The sequence below is a fragment of the Balaenoptera ricei genome, chromosome 13 (assembly GCF_028023285.1).
Source record: "Balaenoptera ricei isolate mBalRic1 chromosome 13, mBalRic1.hap2, whole genome shotgun sequence".
In the NCBI taxonomy this organism is placed as follows: Eukaryota; Metazoa; Chordata; class Mammalia; order Artiodactyla; family Balaenopteridae; genus Balaenoptera; species Balaenoptera ricei.
Genome location: NC_082651.1, coordinates 4,965,619 through 4,982,359, shown reverse-complemented (window position 1 = coordinate 4,982,359; position 16,741 = coordinate 4,965,619). Strand labels below are relative to the sequence as shown.

The 16,741-nt window shown below is 40.4% G+C and overlaps 1 protein-coding gene across 2 annotated transcripts in view; it reads left to right on the top strand.

The window, feature by feature from the left end:
* TMEM182 (transmembrane protein 182) overlaps positions 1-16,741 on the top strand; it is a 390,758-nt gene that overhangs the window by 229,552 nt on the left and 144,465 nt on the right. The gene's annotated exons all lie outside the window — the stretch shown is intronic.

The following is a 16,741-nucleotide window of genomic DNA, read 5'->3' as shown; positions in this document are numbered from 1 at the left end:
AAGTTCCCCCTTATTCCTTCCTGGGAATTTTGCATTATCCTATTTTACCAATGACAAAATATTCGGCAATTTCAGCACAGTGATGTAATTTATGATTTTCCTAGTAAGTTCTTTTCTGTGATTTGGGAAATAATAGAGGTCTTTGGACTGTTCCATTGCTAAAATATTCCATCTGATTTTTGATGCTTTCATTCTCCTGAGAAAACAGAAACATTTTGCATTAAGGGAACTATTTTGTGGACACTCTAATCAATTCTAAAGAAAGCCCCTCAGTGTGAGGGGCGTAGCCAGGACATTTAACTGAAAGCAGGTCTTAGAGCCAACCCCAGACCCAGGCATGGCAATTAGCAGAAGCGCCGAGCCTATGCCTGGGGAATTAAGGTTTGTAAACCAGGTCTGCAAGCTCCCCAGTCCTCCTGGGACCTGCTGCAGCCCGGGAAGGGTTTGAATTGATTTCTGTCCCTGCTCAGAGATGTGTGGAATATGCCCACAGAGCAAGAGAATGCTGGCGTTACAGGAAGGACGTGCCTCTCACTCTCCTCGCCGGATTGGTCCTGGTAGGCGTTCCTTTTCCTTTGGGACCCAGTGGAGCCCTTTGTAAATGGAGGTCTTACGTGAGACCCGAGGGGCCTGCTGTTGTTTCCATGGGGGAGATGCTGAACGGATGTACTCTAGTTCCTGCTAGTTGCTCCCACTCATGGGTACAAATACACAGACAGCAAGGTAGCAGTGGGAACAGCACAATGAAAGCACAGAGTTGGCAGCTTGGGTATAGAGAACAGAGATTGTTCCAAAGGAGAAAAGACAGGCTGCCGATGATCGGGGCGCTGATGTAGATGCAATAATAGCAAGAACAGAGTCACAAGTATGAAGAGAGGACGTGGACGATCGCGATGCATCGGAGTAGAGCATACTGAGCCCGAAAGCCCTTTCCTCCATGCCAGTGTGAATATTTCAGGGGGAGGGGGGCAGCGCACGCATTTCTCTCCCTCGCATAGTGAGTGTCTAGGATCATTAGGACTCCGAGTGGAAAAATGGAAATAATTTGACAAAATTCCCAGAGGCACCACATGATATAAAGCATGACATTTTTCACATATGTTTAGGCTTGTTGCAAAATGGGCAACGCTTCTAAGAAAGAGAGCTTTAAAAATGTAGATACGGAGTCAACTTTTAGTTATCTGAGCTCATGCAGTTGTGGAGGATAAGCAAGGAAATGAACATTTTTTTTAAAGGCAGATAATGAAAAGCATGTATGTGTGGTTCTAGAGAGCAACGTGTGGGGTGCGTGCGCGGATTTGGCATTCTGCGCGTTGCTTGATGTTAACGTGTATTTGTCTTCTGTGAATACACATGAGGGCGACTGGAGAAACACAATAGGAGACCCGATTTCTAGTTTCTGTACTGCTGCTCCCTTGCTGTGTACCCCCGGAAGAGTCAGATAACCTCTCTGGCTGTCACCGGGAAAAAGAAGGCATTGGTCTTGCTATGCCCTTGAGGTACATCCCAGCTACACCGCGTAATGATTTGATTGGTTAGAGCATCTGACATTCCAAGCATACCCTCTGATAACAAAGCTGTGTATAATCTTGGAGCTGGAAGAAGAGGGAGACAATGAAAACAGCCCAGTCAGGAAAAGGAAAATAAGTGTCTGGGGGCAAAACAAGTAGATCATTTGAACTCAGATGCCGGTACTGAGGGTAGGTTTCAAGGCGCCTGCAGGTGTCTGTTCTGTGTGCCCAGAGCTCTGCTTCTGCCCTCAGGAGCCCGGTGACCCACTGTCCCCCGTGCATGGGGTGGTCATGGGACTGCGCGTCTCCGTCCCAGATTTGGCCGCTCCCCTCCTCGTGGCCTGAATTGCAGAGGGAGACCAACTCCTCAGCCCTGCTCCTGCTGGGCAAGCCAGTCCCCTCCACCACGGACCCCACCTGGGCCCCCTGTGCTGGTGCAACACGGGAAAAAGAAGAGTTGGAGTTTTCTAGCAACGTGAGGAAATGGCCAGGTGGGCAGATGGTAAAGTTACAGATTGAAAAAAGCAAGTTGTTTTTGTTTTTTTTAAATTGTAACTGATCCAATATTTTGCAAATAGATTGTCCTTTCATTGTCCTCTTCACATCCTGTTTCCCTGTAGCTTCTAAAGCCAAGGCTGAGTCCTGAAGCTCAGGACACAGGGGAGGGGTTGAGAGGAAAAGACCGCAGCTCCTTAAAAGTTTCAGAGCTCGCACTCAACTTTCGCAGGAAAGCCGTGACTTTAAGAGTCAAGTTTTGTGGGGAGAGGAAGGGGTTTCTAAATGATGAAATCCACAAAAAGGTGGAGAAGTGGTGGATTTCATCTCTGAGTTTTCCCATAAGCGAAGGAGAGGGGTGACGTGACTTAGAGCAGGAAGTGGGGAGGGGAGCTCTTCCGGGAACTGGGAAGGTGAGGATGTACCATATTTTATTCAATAAATTCTCTGTTCTTATGCATCCGGGTATACCCAACTTCTTTACGAAATTATGCTTTAAATGAAGAACGTCAAGGCAATACTTGGAAACATTTCCTTTTCTGTCTTTGTATTAGTGAAGTAGAATTCCTCTATTGGAGGGTCACAGCTCGGTGGCCTAGACCCATGGAACATCAAAACAAAACAAAACAGACCAGCTGCACTGGACCCACCAGAGGAGTGGGCTGTGTGTTTTAAAGGTTCTGCCAGTAATTCTGGTGGGCATCCAGATCTAAGAACCTTTTTACTAAGGAGGCCACTGAGATGTCATTTCTATTTATAGATTTAAGCATCAGTTTGTTTCTCAGCCTATTGTCCTTGGAGTATAATCTTAGGTAAGGTTCTGAGTTCCTCTAAGAGACAAACAGACAAAGCAAAAAACAAGTCTGGTGGTGTTTGCTGAAGGGCAGGAGTTTTCCCCGAGCCTCTTCATGAAGCACACACTTGGGTTTATGCTCCAACAATGAAGATACTAGCTGGGTTTATGAAGCTTCCTTCTACAGGCTCTGTGGGGAGGTATTGCCATTCTTGTTATTTTCTGTGTCGGGGGAAATATGCAGAGAATCATGTAGGTGGAAATCTAGGCAGCGTTTCCCAAACTCTGCACCATGGAACACTCAGGTGAGAGAGAGATAAAGAGATTTAAGTGGTAAAATAAATTTGAAGCAAATATTCTCTGGAAGGTCACAATTGATACGAGTATGTTTGAAGTGGTGTGAAGTCTTATATGAGGAAGAATTATTTAGTTTTTTGTTTGTTTGTTTTTGTTTTTTAATACCAAATGAGACCCTTCATCTTAACATTTTGTGGGCCATGGTGTGTTGTGGAACACCGTTTAGGAAATGTTGACCTATGACATCCTATGGAGAAGGCTTAATAAATAAATAAATAGCTTAATAAAGAGCTCTCCGGTTATGGTGGAAAGAAAAAAATGTGCTTTACCCTAACTCTATAAACTGGTTCTACTGCTTCATTCCATTAATAGCACAGACTTAATCTTTCTGAGCCTCGATTTCTCCACTTCTTAAATAAGGGCAATATGAGGACCAAGTGAATTAACTCAGCTACCGTCCAGCAAAGCATCTGCTGTAGAGTCAACGTCTCTTGGTACTTACACCAATTCTACCCCCTCCAGGGTTTTCATAATAGTGGCTGAATTGATGCCGTGGGATCAAGTGCAAGGCCGAACCCCCAGCATGCCTTCTTGGGAGGGGTCAGACCTGCTCATGTTTACCTACCTGCTTACGTTTGCCTGCCTCTCCTCATGCGTGAGCCCACCACACCTCCAGCTCCTTCAAGGCAGGGACCGTGCTTCCTTCCCTTACCATTGTGTCCTAATCCAGGGCTGTCGTGGTCTTCTTGAAGCTGTGTGATGGGGCAGTCCTGCTCCAAACAGTGGGATTCATAGCAGGGACTTGATGTTTTCATTCATTCTTTTCTGTTACTTCATATCTGGCCCATTCTATTTAACTATTTCGGGTCCTCCCCTCTTGATGAAGATGAAGTTGAGATTTGCTGCCCTTCTTCAGAAGTGAAAGTGGATGCGGGCAGGTGGGTAGGAACTTGAAGTGAGACCAGACATTGCTGAAGGAGCCGGGCCCTCCCTTTCTACAGCCCCAGAGCATCCACGTGTGTTCTGATGCCCGCAGGACACATTGTTCTGAGATCGAATGTGGGCTGGACGTTTTCCTGCCAGTGTGAGAGGACTACGTTTGCAGAGAACAGTCCTAAAGCCATCAGGGTGGGAAGCAGAGGAGGGACTTGACACTGCTCCTCTAACGTGTGCGGCCACTCTGCTGGGCACTTCGCTTTCATTGTCTCTTTCTACCCTCATAACAGCTTTGTGAAGTAGATATTATTGTCCCCATGTTAGATGACACCCAGGATTTAAGTAAAGCACCAAACACATAGTGTAGTTATGTCCTCCGTAAAATGGAGCTTCTATTATTATTTGTCCCCAAATAGGAAGAAACAGGCCTGAGATCTATTTAACAACTTTTCCAAGGCCACAGAGTTTAAAAAATGGCAAAAACAGAGTTTGAACCAGGTATTCTGACTCAAAAATCTCTGCAGTTTCTGCTCTAATCCTTACTCTCTAGAATAAATAAGGAAAAGAGCTTTGTTGCTGAGATGTGATGCTACTTTCTTCCTCCTACTCCTTTGTTTTGACCTTTTAAAATTGGGAGATACAGTTGACTCTTGAACAACATGAGTTTGAACTGAGCAGGTCCATTTATGCATGGATTTTTTTTTTTAATAGTAAATACTACACAGTCCTCAATTTGTTGAATCCATGAATGTGGAACCATGGATATGGAGGGTCAACTATAAATTATAGTTGGATTTTAGACTAAAGGGAGGGTCAGCACTCCTAACCCCCATGGTGTTCAGGGTCAACTGGATAACACAAAAACAGAATAGTAAAATAATCACTAATACATCTTAACGCATTATTATATAGCTAAGGCTGTGAAACAACCATCTCAGTTCCAAACTCCAGAAACCCCAGGGCCACCCAAGGAAAGGGTAACCACTCTCTTCTAGGTAATCTTCCCTGCTCTTCTTTGTAGTTTGTATGTATCTCAAACCACATTATCATTATTATTTTTTGGCCGCATCACGTGGCTTGCGGATCTTAGTTCCCTGACGGGGATTGAACCCAGGGCCACAGCAGTGAAAGCACTGAGTTCTAACCACTGGACCGGCAGGGAAGTTCCTCAAATCACAGTAATTTAATTCTCCCTGCTTTAAAAACATTATATTAATGGATCATACAGAGTGTACTGTTCTGTGTCTCACTTCTTTCAGTCAACAGTATGGTTATGAGATTCACCCATGAGCGTTCCTGTTGCTCCACATCCTCATCAACATTTAGTATTGTCAGAGTTTTGGATTTTGGCCATACTAATAGGTGTGTAGCAGTATCTCGTTGTTTTAAGTTGCAATTTAATAGTGGCATAAGATGTTGAATGTCTTCTCATTTGCTTACTTGCTGTCTGTAAGTTTTCTTTGATGAAGTGTCCATCTGGGTATTTTGCCCATTTTAAACTGAGTTGTTCATTTTCTTATTGTTGAGTTTTAAGAGTTCTAAGAATATTTTGGATGAGCCCTTTATCCGATGTGTCTTTTGCAAATATTTTCTCCCAGTCTGTGGTTTATCTTCATATTCTTTTGACATTGACTTTTGCAGAAGTTTTTAATTTTAATGAAGTCCAGTTTATTTTTTTCTTTCATGGATTGTACCTTTGATGTTGTATTTAAAATCATCGTCATATCCAAGATTTCTCCTATGTTATCTTCTAGGAATTTTATAGTTTTGCATTTTACACAAAGGCTTATGATCCATTTTTAGTTAGTTTTTGTGAAAGATATAAAGTCAGTGTCTAGATTCATTTTTTACATGTGGATTTCCAGTGGTTCCAGTATTGTTTTTTGAAAATGCCATGTTTGTGCTATTGTGTTGCCTTTGCTACTTTGTGTAAGATTAATTCATTGTGTTTATGTGGGTCAATTTTGGCACTCTATATTCTGTTCTATTTATCTACTGTCCGTTATTTCTCTAATACCACACTCTTGATTACTGTAGCTTTATAGTAAGTCTTGATGTCAGTTAGCCTTAGTCCTCCAACTTGTTCTTCAATATCGTTTTGGCTATTCTGGGTCTTCTGCCTTTCCATATAAACTTTTGAATCAGTTTGACAAGATCCACAAAATAAACTGCTGGGATTTTGATTGGGTTTGCATTGAATCTATAGGTCAAGTTAGGAAGAACCACAATCTTGACAATAAATATTGAGTCTCCCTATCTGGGAACGTGGAATATCTCTCCACTTTAGTTTTTCTTTGATATCTTTCATCAGTTTTGTAGTTTCCTTTGTGTGGATCTTACACATATTTCGTTAGATTTATACCTAAATGTTTCATTTTTGGGGTGCTAATGTAATGAGGCATACCTTATTTTATTGCACTTTGCTTTATTGTGCTTCATAGATACTGCATTTTTTACAAATTGAAGGTTTGTGGCAACCCTCCATCAATTAAGTCTATAGGCACCATTTTTCCAACAGCATTTTCTCACTTCATGTCTCTGTGTCACATTTTGGTAATTCTCACAATATTTCAATTTTTTAATTATTATTATATTTGTTATGGTGACCTATGATCAGTGATCTTTGATGTTACTACCGTGACTTGGTGAAGGTTCAGATGATGGTTAGCATTTTTTAGCAATAAAATATTTTTTTAATTAAGGTATGTTTTGTACTGAATACATTGTCTTTTTAGACATAATGCTATTGCACACTTAGTAGACTACAGTAGAGTGTAAACATAACTTTTATATGCACTGGGAAACCAACAAATTTTGTGACTTGCTTTACTGCAGTATTTGCTTTATTGTGGTGGTCTGGAACTGAACCCTCAATATACCCAGTGTATGCCTTATGTGTATTTGCATTTGCATTTGTTCATTGCTAGTATATAGGAAAGCAGTTGGATTTTTACATTAACCTTGTACCCTACAGCATTGCTATAATTACTTACTAGTTCCAGAGTTTTTTCTTGATTCCTTCAGATTTTCTACATAGATGATCATGTTGTCTCTGATCAAAGACAGTTCTGTTTCTTCCTCCCCAATATATAGACCTTATATTTCATTTTAATGTTTTATTGTATTAGCTAGGTCTTCAAGTACAATGTTGAAAATCAGTGGTAAGAAAGGACGTCTTTCAGTTGTTCCTGATCTTAGCAGAAAAACTTCTAGTTTCCTGCTGACAGTTTTTATCATGAATGGGTGTTGAATTTTGTCAAATGTTTTTTCTGCATCTTTGGATATGATCATGTGATTTTTCTTCTTTAGTCTATTGATGTGTTGGATTACATGAATTGATTTTTGGATGTTGAAGCAGCATAACAGGGAAAAATCCCATTTGGTCATGCTGTATAATTCTTTTTATTCATTGTTGAATTTGATTTGTGAACTTTTATATCTATGCTCATGAGAGAAATTGAGCTTTAGTTTTCTTGTATTATTTTTCTATTTTGATATTAGATTTTGATATTAGGGCAATGCTGGTCTCATAGAGTGTGTTGGGAAGTATTCTCTCTGCTTCTATCTTCTGCAAGAGATTGTAGAGAATTGGTATAATTTCTTTGTTAATGTTTGATAGAATTCACCAGTGAACATGTCTGGGCCTGGTGCTTTCTCTTTTGGAAAGTTATTGTTGATTCAATTTATTTAATAGATATAGGCCTATTCAGTTTGTCTATTTCTTCTTGTGTGAGTTCTGACATATTGTGCCTTTCAAGAAATTGGACCATTCATTAGATTATCACATTTGTGGGCATAGAGTTGTTCATAATATTTCTTGATTATCTTTTTCAAGTCCATAGGAAATGTAGTCCCCTCTTTCATTTCTAATATTAGTAACTTGTCTTCTATCTTTTTTCCTAATTAACTTGGCTAGAGACGTTGATTTTATTGATCTTTTCAAAAAACCAGCTTTTGGTTTTGTTGACTTTCTGTATTGATTTCCTGTTTTCAATTTCATTGATTTCTGCCCTAATTTTTATTATTTCTTTTCTTCTGCTAATTTGAATTTAATTTGTAATTTTTTCTAGTTTTCTAAGGCGGAAATTTCAATTATTGGTTTTAGATCTTTCTACTTTTCTAGTATATGCATTCAATGCTATAAATTTTCCTCTAAACACTGCATTTGTTGCATTCCACACATTTTGGTAAGTTGTATTTTTGTTTTCATTTAGTCCAAACTAATTTTAAATTTCTCTGGAGACTTCTTCTTTGACTCATGTGTTATTTAGAAGTGTATTATTTAATCTCCAAGTATTCAGGAATTTTCTAGGCATCTTTCTGCTATTGATATCTAGTTTAATTCCACTGTGGTGTGAAATTTGACATTGTATGATTTCTAATCTTTTAAGATGTGTTTTATGGCCCAGAATGTGGTTCATCTTGTTGAGTGTTCCATGTAAACTTAGGAAGAATGTATATTCTACTGTTGTTGGAAGACATATGATGTATCTAGGTGTCAATTATATCCAGTTGTTTGATGGTGCTGTTGAGTTCAATACATCCTTACTGATTTTTCTGCCTGCTGGATCTGTCAATTTCTGATAGGAGGATGTTAAAGTCTCCACATATAATATTTGATTTACCTATTTCTCTTTGAAGTTCTCTCAGCTTTTCAGTTTTTGCCTCATGCACTTCAATGTTCTGTTGTTAGTTGAATACCCATTAAGGATTGTTATATCTTCTTGGAATATTGACCATTTATCGTTATGATACGGTCCTATTTATCCCTGATAACTTTCCTTGCTCTGAAATCTGCTATGTCTGAAATTAATATAGCTACTCCTGCTTTCTGTTGATTAGTGTTAACATGTTATATCTTTCTTTTTTCTTTACTTTTAATCTATATGCTTCTTTATATTTAAAGTGGGTTTCTTGAAGACATATAGTTGGATCTTATTTTTTGATACACTTAGACAATCTCTTTCAATTGGTCCATTTTCTTAAAGTGATTACTGATATAATTGGATTAATATCTACTGTATTTGTTACTGTCTTCTCTTTGTTGCCCTCGTTCTTCATTTCTATTTTTCTCTTCCACACTTTTCCTGCCTTTGGTAGTTTTAATTGAGCATGGTATATGATTCCATATTCTCTTCTTTCTTATCATATCAATTATACTTTTAAAAAACTTTTTTAAATGGCTGCCCTAGAGTTTGCAATATACATTTATGACTAATCCAAGTTCACTTTAAAAAAGAAATAGTATACTGCCTCATGATAGTGCAAGTACCTTATAAAAACAAAATACTCCTACTTCTTTTATCCTTTCCCTTGTATCATTGCTGTCATTTATTTCACTTATATATAATCATAGATAATAATATATGTATACTTTTAAATAAGTACATATATATGTACGTGTATATATGTACTTTTATATGTACATATATATTCATATATGTAAGGATAATTGACAACATTATTGCTATTTTTATTTAGAATAAACTGTTATCTTCATGTCTATTAAGAATAAGAAAAATAAAAGTTTATACTTTATCTTCATTTATTCATTATCTGATGCTCTTTCTTTCTTCATTTAGATACAAGTTCCTTTTCTTAATCATTTAATTTTTTTGCAAGACAGGTCTACTGGCAACAAATTCCCTCAGTTTTTGTTTGTGAAAGTCTTTATTTCCCATTCCCTTCGAAGAATAATTTCTCAGGGTATAGAATTCTAGGTTGGTGGTTTTCTTCTCGCAACACTTTAAATATTTCACTCCACTCTCCTTTTATTTGAATGGTTTCTGAGGAGAAGTTGGGTGTAATTCTTATCTTTGCTTCTGTATAGGTAAAGTTGGTTTTTGTTTGTTTGTTTGTTTGTTTGTTTTTACCTTCTGGTCTCTGCCCAAATTTTTTCTTTATTTTTAATTCTCTGAAATGTGAATTTGATATGCCTAGATGTAATTTTTTGGCATATACCCTACTTGGTGTTCTCTGAGCTTCCTGCATCTGTGGTTTGGTGTCTGACATTAATTTGGGGAAAATTCTCAGTCATTATTTCTTCAAATATTGCTTCTATTCCTATCTCTCTTTCTTTTTTTTTTTTTTTTTTTGGTGTCCCCATTATGCCCATGTTATTTCTTTGTAGTTGTCCCAGAATTCCTTGATAGTCTGTTTTTTTTCTTAATTTCAGTCTTTTTTTCTGTTTCTCTTGAGCTTTGGAATCATCTATTGTCATATTCTCAAGCCCAGAGATTCTTTTCTCAGCTGTGTCCAATCTACTTATGAGCCTGTCAAAAATGGTCTTTATTACAGTGTTTTTTTATCGCTACCATTTCTTTTTGACTCTTTCTTAGAATTTCCATCTCTCTGCTTACATTATCCATCTGTTCTTGCATGTTTTCTGCCCTTAGCATATTAATCATAGTTTTTAAAAATCCCCCATCTGATAGTTCCAACATTCCTGCCATATCTGACTTTAGTTTTGATACATGTTCAGTCTCTTCAAACTGTATTTTTTGCCTTTTGATATGCCTTATGATTTTTTATTGAAAGGTGGCTATGATCTACTGCATAAAGGGAACTGTAATAAATACACCTTATTAATGTAGTATAGTAAGTAGTAGTGGTAAGGTGTGGGGTGTGGGGAAGTGTTTTACAGTCCTATGGTTAGGTCTCAGTCTTTTAATGAGTCTGTACCACTGGACCCTAATCTTCACAAGAGTTTTTCATCCCCCCCAAGCCCCCATCTCTGTTAAGTGTAACACGATGGCTTAAGAAGTCTGGAGTTGAGTATTTCCCTTCTCCCACGTCATTTAGGCTCTGAGAAAACCCCATCAGGTAAAGTTTCTCCTGAGGGCAAGCCTTGCTAGGAAGAAGAGATACTCTGATTTATTTCAGAATGGTTCCTTTTCCCCTTCCCCTGTAGGAAGCATGAGGGGATTTTTTCTCCAGTATTCACTTTGAGGATCTTATAGAGTTCCTACAGATAAAACTCACAAAAAACATGGGGCCCTGGTATGACTGGGTCCCCCTAGAGTTTTTAACTCTCAGATCTGTCCACACTGGGCCTCCAGCAATTTGTCAAGTACAGTTCTCTGGTTCCTGTGAAGGTTTCAACTCATTGGTTCCTGCTCTAGTAAGTTATAATTCTTTGTATTTGCCTGTATGTCTTTCCAATTTTGGGATAGTGGTTTGCCCTGTAACCTCACTTATATGACTGTTCTTAAAAGAGTTGTTGATTTTTCAGTTTGTTCTGCTTTTTACTTGTTAGGATGGAGTGACAACTTCTAAGCTTCTTACGTGCTGTACCCCAAAACCTGAACCATCCTGGTTTAGTACTGAAAGTGCTATGTTCCTAGAGAGTCTTCAGTCTTGGGCAAATTGGGATAGTTGGTCGCTCTTTGAATATTTTATAATTTATTTATCCATTTTGATAATCATGGCAATCATTTGTTCATTTGTTTTTCCATATTTGGGGCTATTGTGAATAACACAGCTGTGGGTATTTGTATACCTCTCTCTTAATGGGGGTGTTCAGGCATTTCTGTGGGTTATGTACACAAGAATGGAGTTGCTGGGTCTCAACCTCAGTAGATTAACACCGAACAGCTTTCCAAAGTCTTGATACCACCACTCCCAGGTGGGTGTATGAGGATTTCAGTTGCTCATCATTCTCACTCTCACTTGGTATTGTCATCCTTTAGTTTTAGCAGTGTTGGTTGGTATGTAGTGACATCTCATTGTTTCAATTTATCCTGGCACCATTTTAACCCTGTGTCCCAGGCTTCTATGAGAATCCATGCAGACCTGGGGTGTGGTTACCTGGGGTGTGGCAAGTCTTTTATTAGGCAGCCTGATCTCCAATATACATTGCTTTGGGGATGTCAGCGCTGTTACTGTGCATGATGGAACATCCTTCCCTTAAACTCACTTTTAGAAGCAAGGACCACTCTTGACTCTATGTGAACAAGCAGGTGGGCTCTCAGTGACAGGTGATGCCCCCATGTCCACAAGCATCACTAGCTTGAGCCGCCCAATCCCTGTCCTCCATCCTGGTCTCACCACCACGATCATCAGGGACTTTGTAACGTTATGGACATTGTCAATCCCTCCTGTGTCTCTCTATAATCTTGGCAAGAGCACTGAAGCAAATCCAGCCAAGGTTCTCTTCCCCTGTGGCATCCCAACAGCAGGGTTCTCGTGTGCACATGCTGGACCCTGTTCTACCTCCCCAAGAGTGGTAAGAAAGTCACTGGCCACACTGGGAGAGATCAAAGTGCTATCCAAACTGGCCAAGCGCATGATTAAACCAGGATATATTGTTTGGATACTCTTCTCCCGACTGTAGTGACATCGTGATGGGGCTGCCTAACCAGATGCCATGGAGGCTGGGGTGCTGCTGTCTCTAAAGGCCCCTCCTCCCAGGAACACCACGACATCAAGGTACCCAGGTACCAAGGTACCCAGACATCAAGAATTGTGGAGACAGGGCCCAGCCAGGGCATTCATCAGCTCACCTCCTGCAGCATGCCATCTCCTGCACTAGCCCTGATCAAAATAGAGACTTTAAGTTTAGAGAGAAGTTGTGCAGACCGTGGACTTCAGAGCTGCCCCTTCAAGGTCTCTGAGAATTCTTTGCCCCTGGGATGATGTGATGACTTTCCCTTGGACTGTGGCATGGAAAATTTCTCTCCTTTTTGAATCTTATTTGCGTCACCTAAGCAGACTGACTTATTTTTCTGTTAGTTTTTGCCCTTTCTGACTGACTTGACCGACTAACAATGTCCCCAGCTTCCACGTGGCCACACCTGCTTTCCCCGCCCCTCACCTCTGATTCCAGGCGGGAGCTGAGGGGTGTTGAGCCTCAGTGACTCCCACGGCTGGGTAATTTGGTTTGTTCTTTGTGACAGTGTACCAAATATTGAGCCCTGCCGTGGTGGTTCAGGAAAGGATCACACCTCTCACCCTTCCCAGAAGGTAAAATGTGGACAAAGGCAGAGGTCCTTACTGAGGACCTGTCACTGTCAGGTCCTCAGGGCTTTTAATACTCTTTGCAGATCCAGATTGGCACTGAAACACACTCACAAACTATGTTTCTGGAAGAACTGGAGGGTAAGCAGAATCTCAGGACTTCCGGGGAAAGAACCAACTTCCTCCACTCTTCCCACATATCCAAATTCAAACGCTGTTTATGATTTTAAAATGGTATATACAATCACACAACAGGAAAGTGCCAGAAAGGGCTTCTGGCTAAGATAGACACTCAAAAAGTGAGGCATTTGTTCGAAAAACTTCAGGCTCTTTTCCCCCAAATCCCTTCCTATGCTTAATATCCAGAGAGTGGAAAGAAAAACATATTTTTATCAATTGCTCAAGAGCTTTGGCTATCCTTCTGGAGTCGCCTTCTGCGGCCTCAGCCCGAGACGGTGACACCAACCCAGGAACTGCCTTCTCCCCTTGCGATGGCTTTTGCTCACTGCTCCAAAGATGCGACTTCAGGGTCATCCCAGGCCACTCTTTAGCTTGGAGCGGAGGTCTACACACAGTGGATTTGGCTGTCTCATTGCAGCACCAGCTGGTCGTCTCTGGTAGGAAAGAATTGAAAGAGTATTTTACACCATGGAAATTGTCTTCCAGGCCCAGATGGACCGTCGCTGTTCTAGCTTTGACAGGCCGGGATAGATATATTCAGAAAGCCTTCCAGCTATTTAGTAACTCTTCCAAAACACTGTCAGCACCCGTGCTAGGGAGCTAGGAGTGGGAAGGAAGTCTAAGTAGGGAACTAAACCTAGTTAGTATATATTTGCATAATTATCTTGCAGTGAATGGATGTGTGGTTGGTGGCAGGTTGGAGGTCGCCATGGACACTGAAAGCCAGGAAGGACTTGAACCGCCCTGGGTCAACACCTCGGACCCCTTCCTGAAAACCCTTGTGCATTTTAAGTGTTGGGTTAAAACAAAGCAGGACTCCTCCAAAGCAGGTCACCTGGGAGCAAAGCAGATAAGTTTGGGCCCCAGACCCTTGGGTATGCTTCCTGTACGCCCAAGGGCAGGGGTCAGCTCTGGCCACGCCCACCTGCAGCCTCTCCAGCAGGGTGGGGAAGGAGGAGGGGATGGCAGCAAGATCTCTGCGGTCACTAAGGGATCAAAGACGCTGGGCAAAAGCAAGTATTTTAAAGACAAGATTATAAAGATACTGTCGAATTCATGGCAGCAGCGCCCTGAATTTAAATATAGCTCTGTGACTGTTAGCAAAATGCTGTGGTTATGAGATGACTATTAATATAGCTGTTTGCCTGAGACAGACAGAAGGGGGGTGGGGGGAGAGTGAGAGAGAGAGAAACTTCACCTGAGTTATGAAAGCTCATTTATTTTTAGGCTAAATACATCCCCTTTAGGACTAACCTTTACTTTGTTTGCTTTGAAACTTCTCAAATTGCAGCTTCCAGAAATTAAAAAAGCATACCAGCCAGGGCAAGCAGAAGTCGTCAAGGTAGAAAACGGTGGCCCCGGGCTGCCTTGTTTACTGACAACACTTGTTCCTCACAAAACAGCTTCTTAAGTTGCAGAAATTCCAGAAAATGTCAAATATTTCCCTCGTTCATGGCGTCATCCTTTTTAAATAAAATTTCTTGGAGCTCCCTAGACCCATACATTTGAAAAGAAGAGAGTGCAGTTCTTGATATGATATTTAGTCTTCGTGTTTTTCATAAGAAAACCTCGAGTGTTTCTTTTTTAATCCTTTTATTTTTTGGTTTTGTTTTGCATCAGTATCTGAACTGTAGAATTAAACTCTGGTTACGTGATAATCTATGCTTTAAAACTCGCCTGTGAACTATTTTTTACTGCTTTAACATTTTTCATTCAGCACATTCAACAAGCCATTGCTCTTTTTAGGTGGGGATTGCTACTAGTGTTTTGACGGATTGATAATTAAACACCGGGCTGCTCCTTGCCTTACATAACTCTCCTAATGACCCTGCCAGGGTGGTTATGAATAAGCTTGAAATAAACTTCCTTCAAAGCACAGCTCTGGAAGGGGACGGGTTCTCTCAGGTAAGGCAACTGGCTTATGCTCTGTGCAGTAAATGATTCTGTGTTTTAAGTGAAACACCAGACTGTCTGGCTATTAGCCAGTTTCATGTAAATAGAAAAAGAAAATGCTCTTCTGTGGCAGTATTTCCATCACTTTCCTCATTTAATGGTCTAGACTTTGCCCAAGATATTCATTCGAGGGATAAGGAAAATATGAATATTACATTTTCCATTGGAACCGAATTAGGCAACCGAGTTGGGCTGGCTTTGAAGAACCAAACTGTCTAAAATGTTCTGTTCTAAGTCAACATTGCTAATACAGATGAAGTCAGAGAGCTTGTAAAGAAAGATGGACGTTTTCCCTAAAGAATCAACCCAAAATGAAGTCTACTCTCATCAATACCGTTATGAATCACGGGGGTTAGCTTTTGACTAGCTGGTTGAGCCCATTGAAATCATTCCCTCTCATCCGAGCCAGTGTGCACACATTGAGTGCTCACTGTATGCAGTGGGGTGGTAGGGAGGGGGTGGGCGGAGGCAGAGGCAGACAGAAAATGGAAGAGTCTGAGCGCCTGCCCCAAGGAGTGTGTCGGTGAGAGTTTAGGTATTCAAGGCGCCCTGACACTGAGCCACTCCTTGCTGGATTTTCTATTTTTTAAGACTTTTCCATGGTTATAAAGTTGTTTCCTCTTAAATCACTCCCTTGAAATTAAATGTATGACCTGGAATAACGTTCTAGAACATATGAATTTCTGAAAGAGCTCAGTTCCCTGAAATTCCTAAATGTATAAATGTCCAGTGGACTATTTGACCTTTCCAGTCCAGAAACTCCTTGAGCTAAATGTCTCACTGATTTTCACTGTCTGTGTGAAACTGAATAGGAATTACATTACATGCCATAGTGAGAAAAGGCCGAGACTCTGATCAATCCTATAAAACATGCATGAAACGTGTATATATTTGTGTGTGAGATAATATAGATTTCTGTTTCTGTTGCATCCCGTTGGTCATTTGTTGGAATTCTCTATGGAACATACCATAATTTATGTTTAAAAACATACTACCCTTTGAGAAAGAAACTCCGTATTTGAAGATGCCTCTCTACTCCGACACATCATGAATGTTTTGACTTTAGGTTCATCAAAATTCTTGGACATGTGCTTCATGATGGCCATGTTTCCTACAAAGCATTTTGCAGATAAAAATGTCAAAAATATATGGTGGAGCGAAGACCTCCCCATATTTGGTTTTGACTTAAGTTCCAGTTACGCTAATTACCGGAGCGGAACCGGGATTTCCTTTTCTCATTATTAAAGCATACAACTCCAGTCATAATGGGCTACATTATCCCGCTACAAAGGCCCCGATTCACAATGGCTTCAAGCCTCTGCAAGTAGCTCCTGGAAGGAGGCTGCAGAGAGGGAGATGCTGTGAAAATGCCTGCCAGGGGCTTGACCTGCATTCCCAAAGGAGGGAATGAATGAAGTCATTCCAAGCGTTTAAAAAAAAAAAAAAAAAAAACAGCCAAAGAATCATATTATTATTGCAATGTTCCCAAACACCAGAGTCTCATTATGATAATGCAGTTTTTCCCCGTCTGCATTTACAATTTCACCTGAAACAACCATTTATGCTTCCTTCCATTTAAAGGTTAAGTTAAAACAGAATGTGGCCAATGTCCATCAACCAG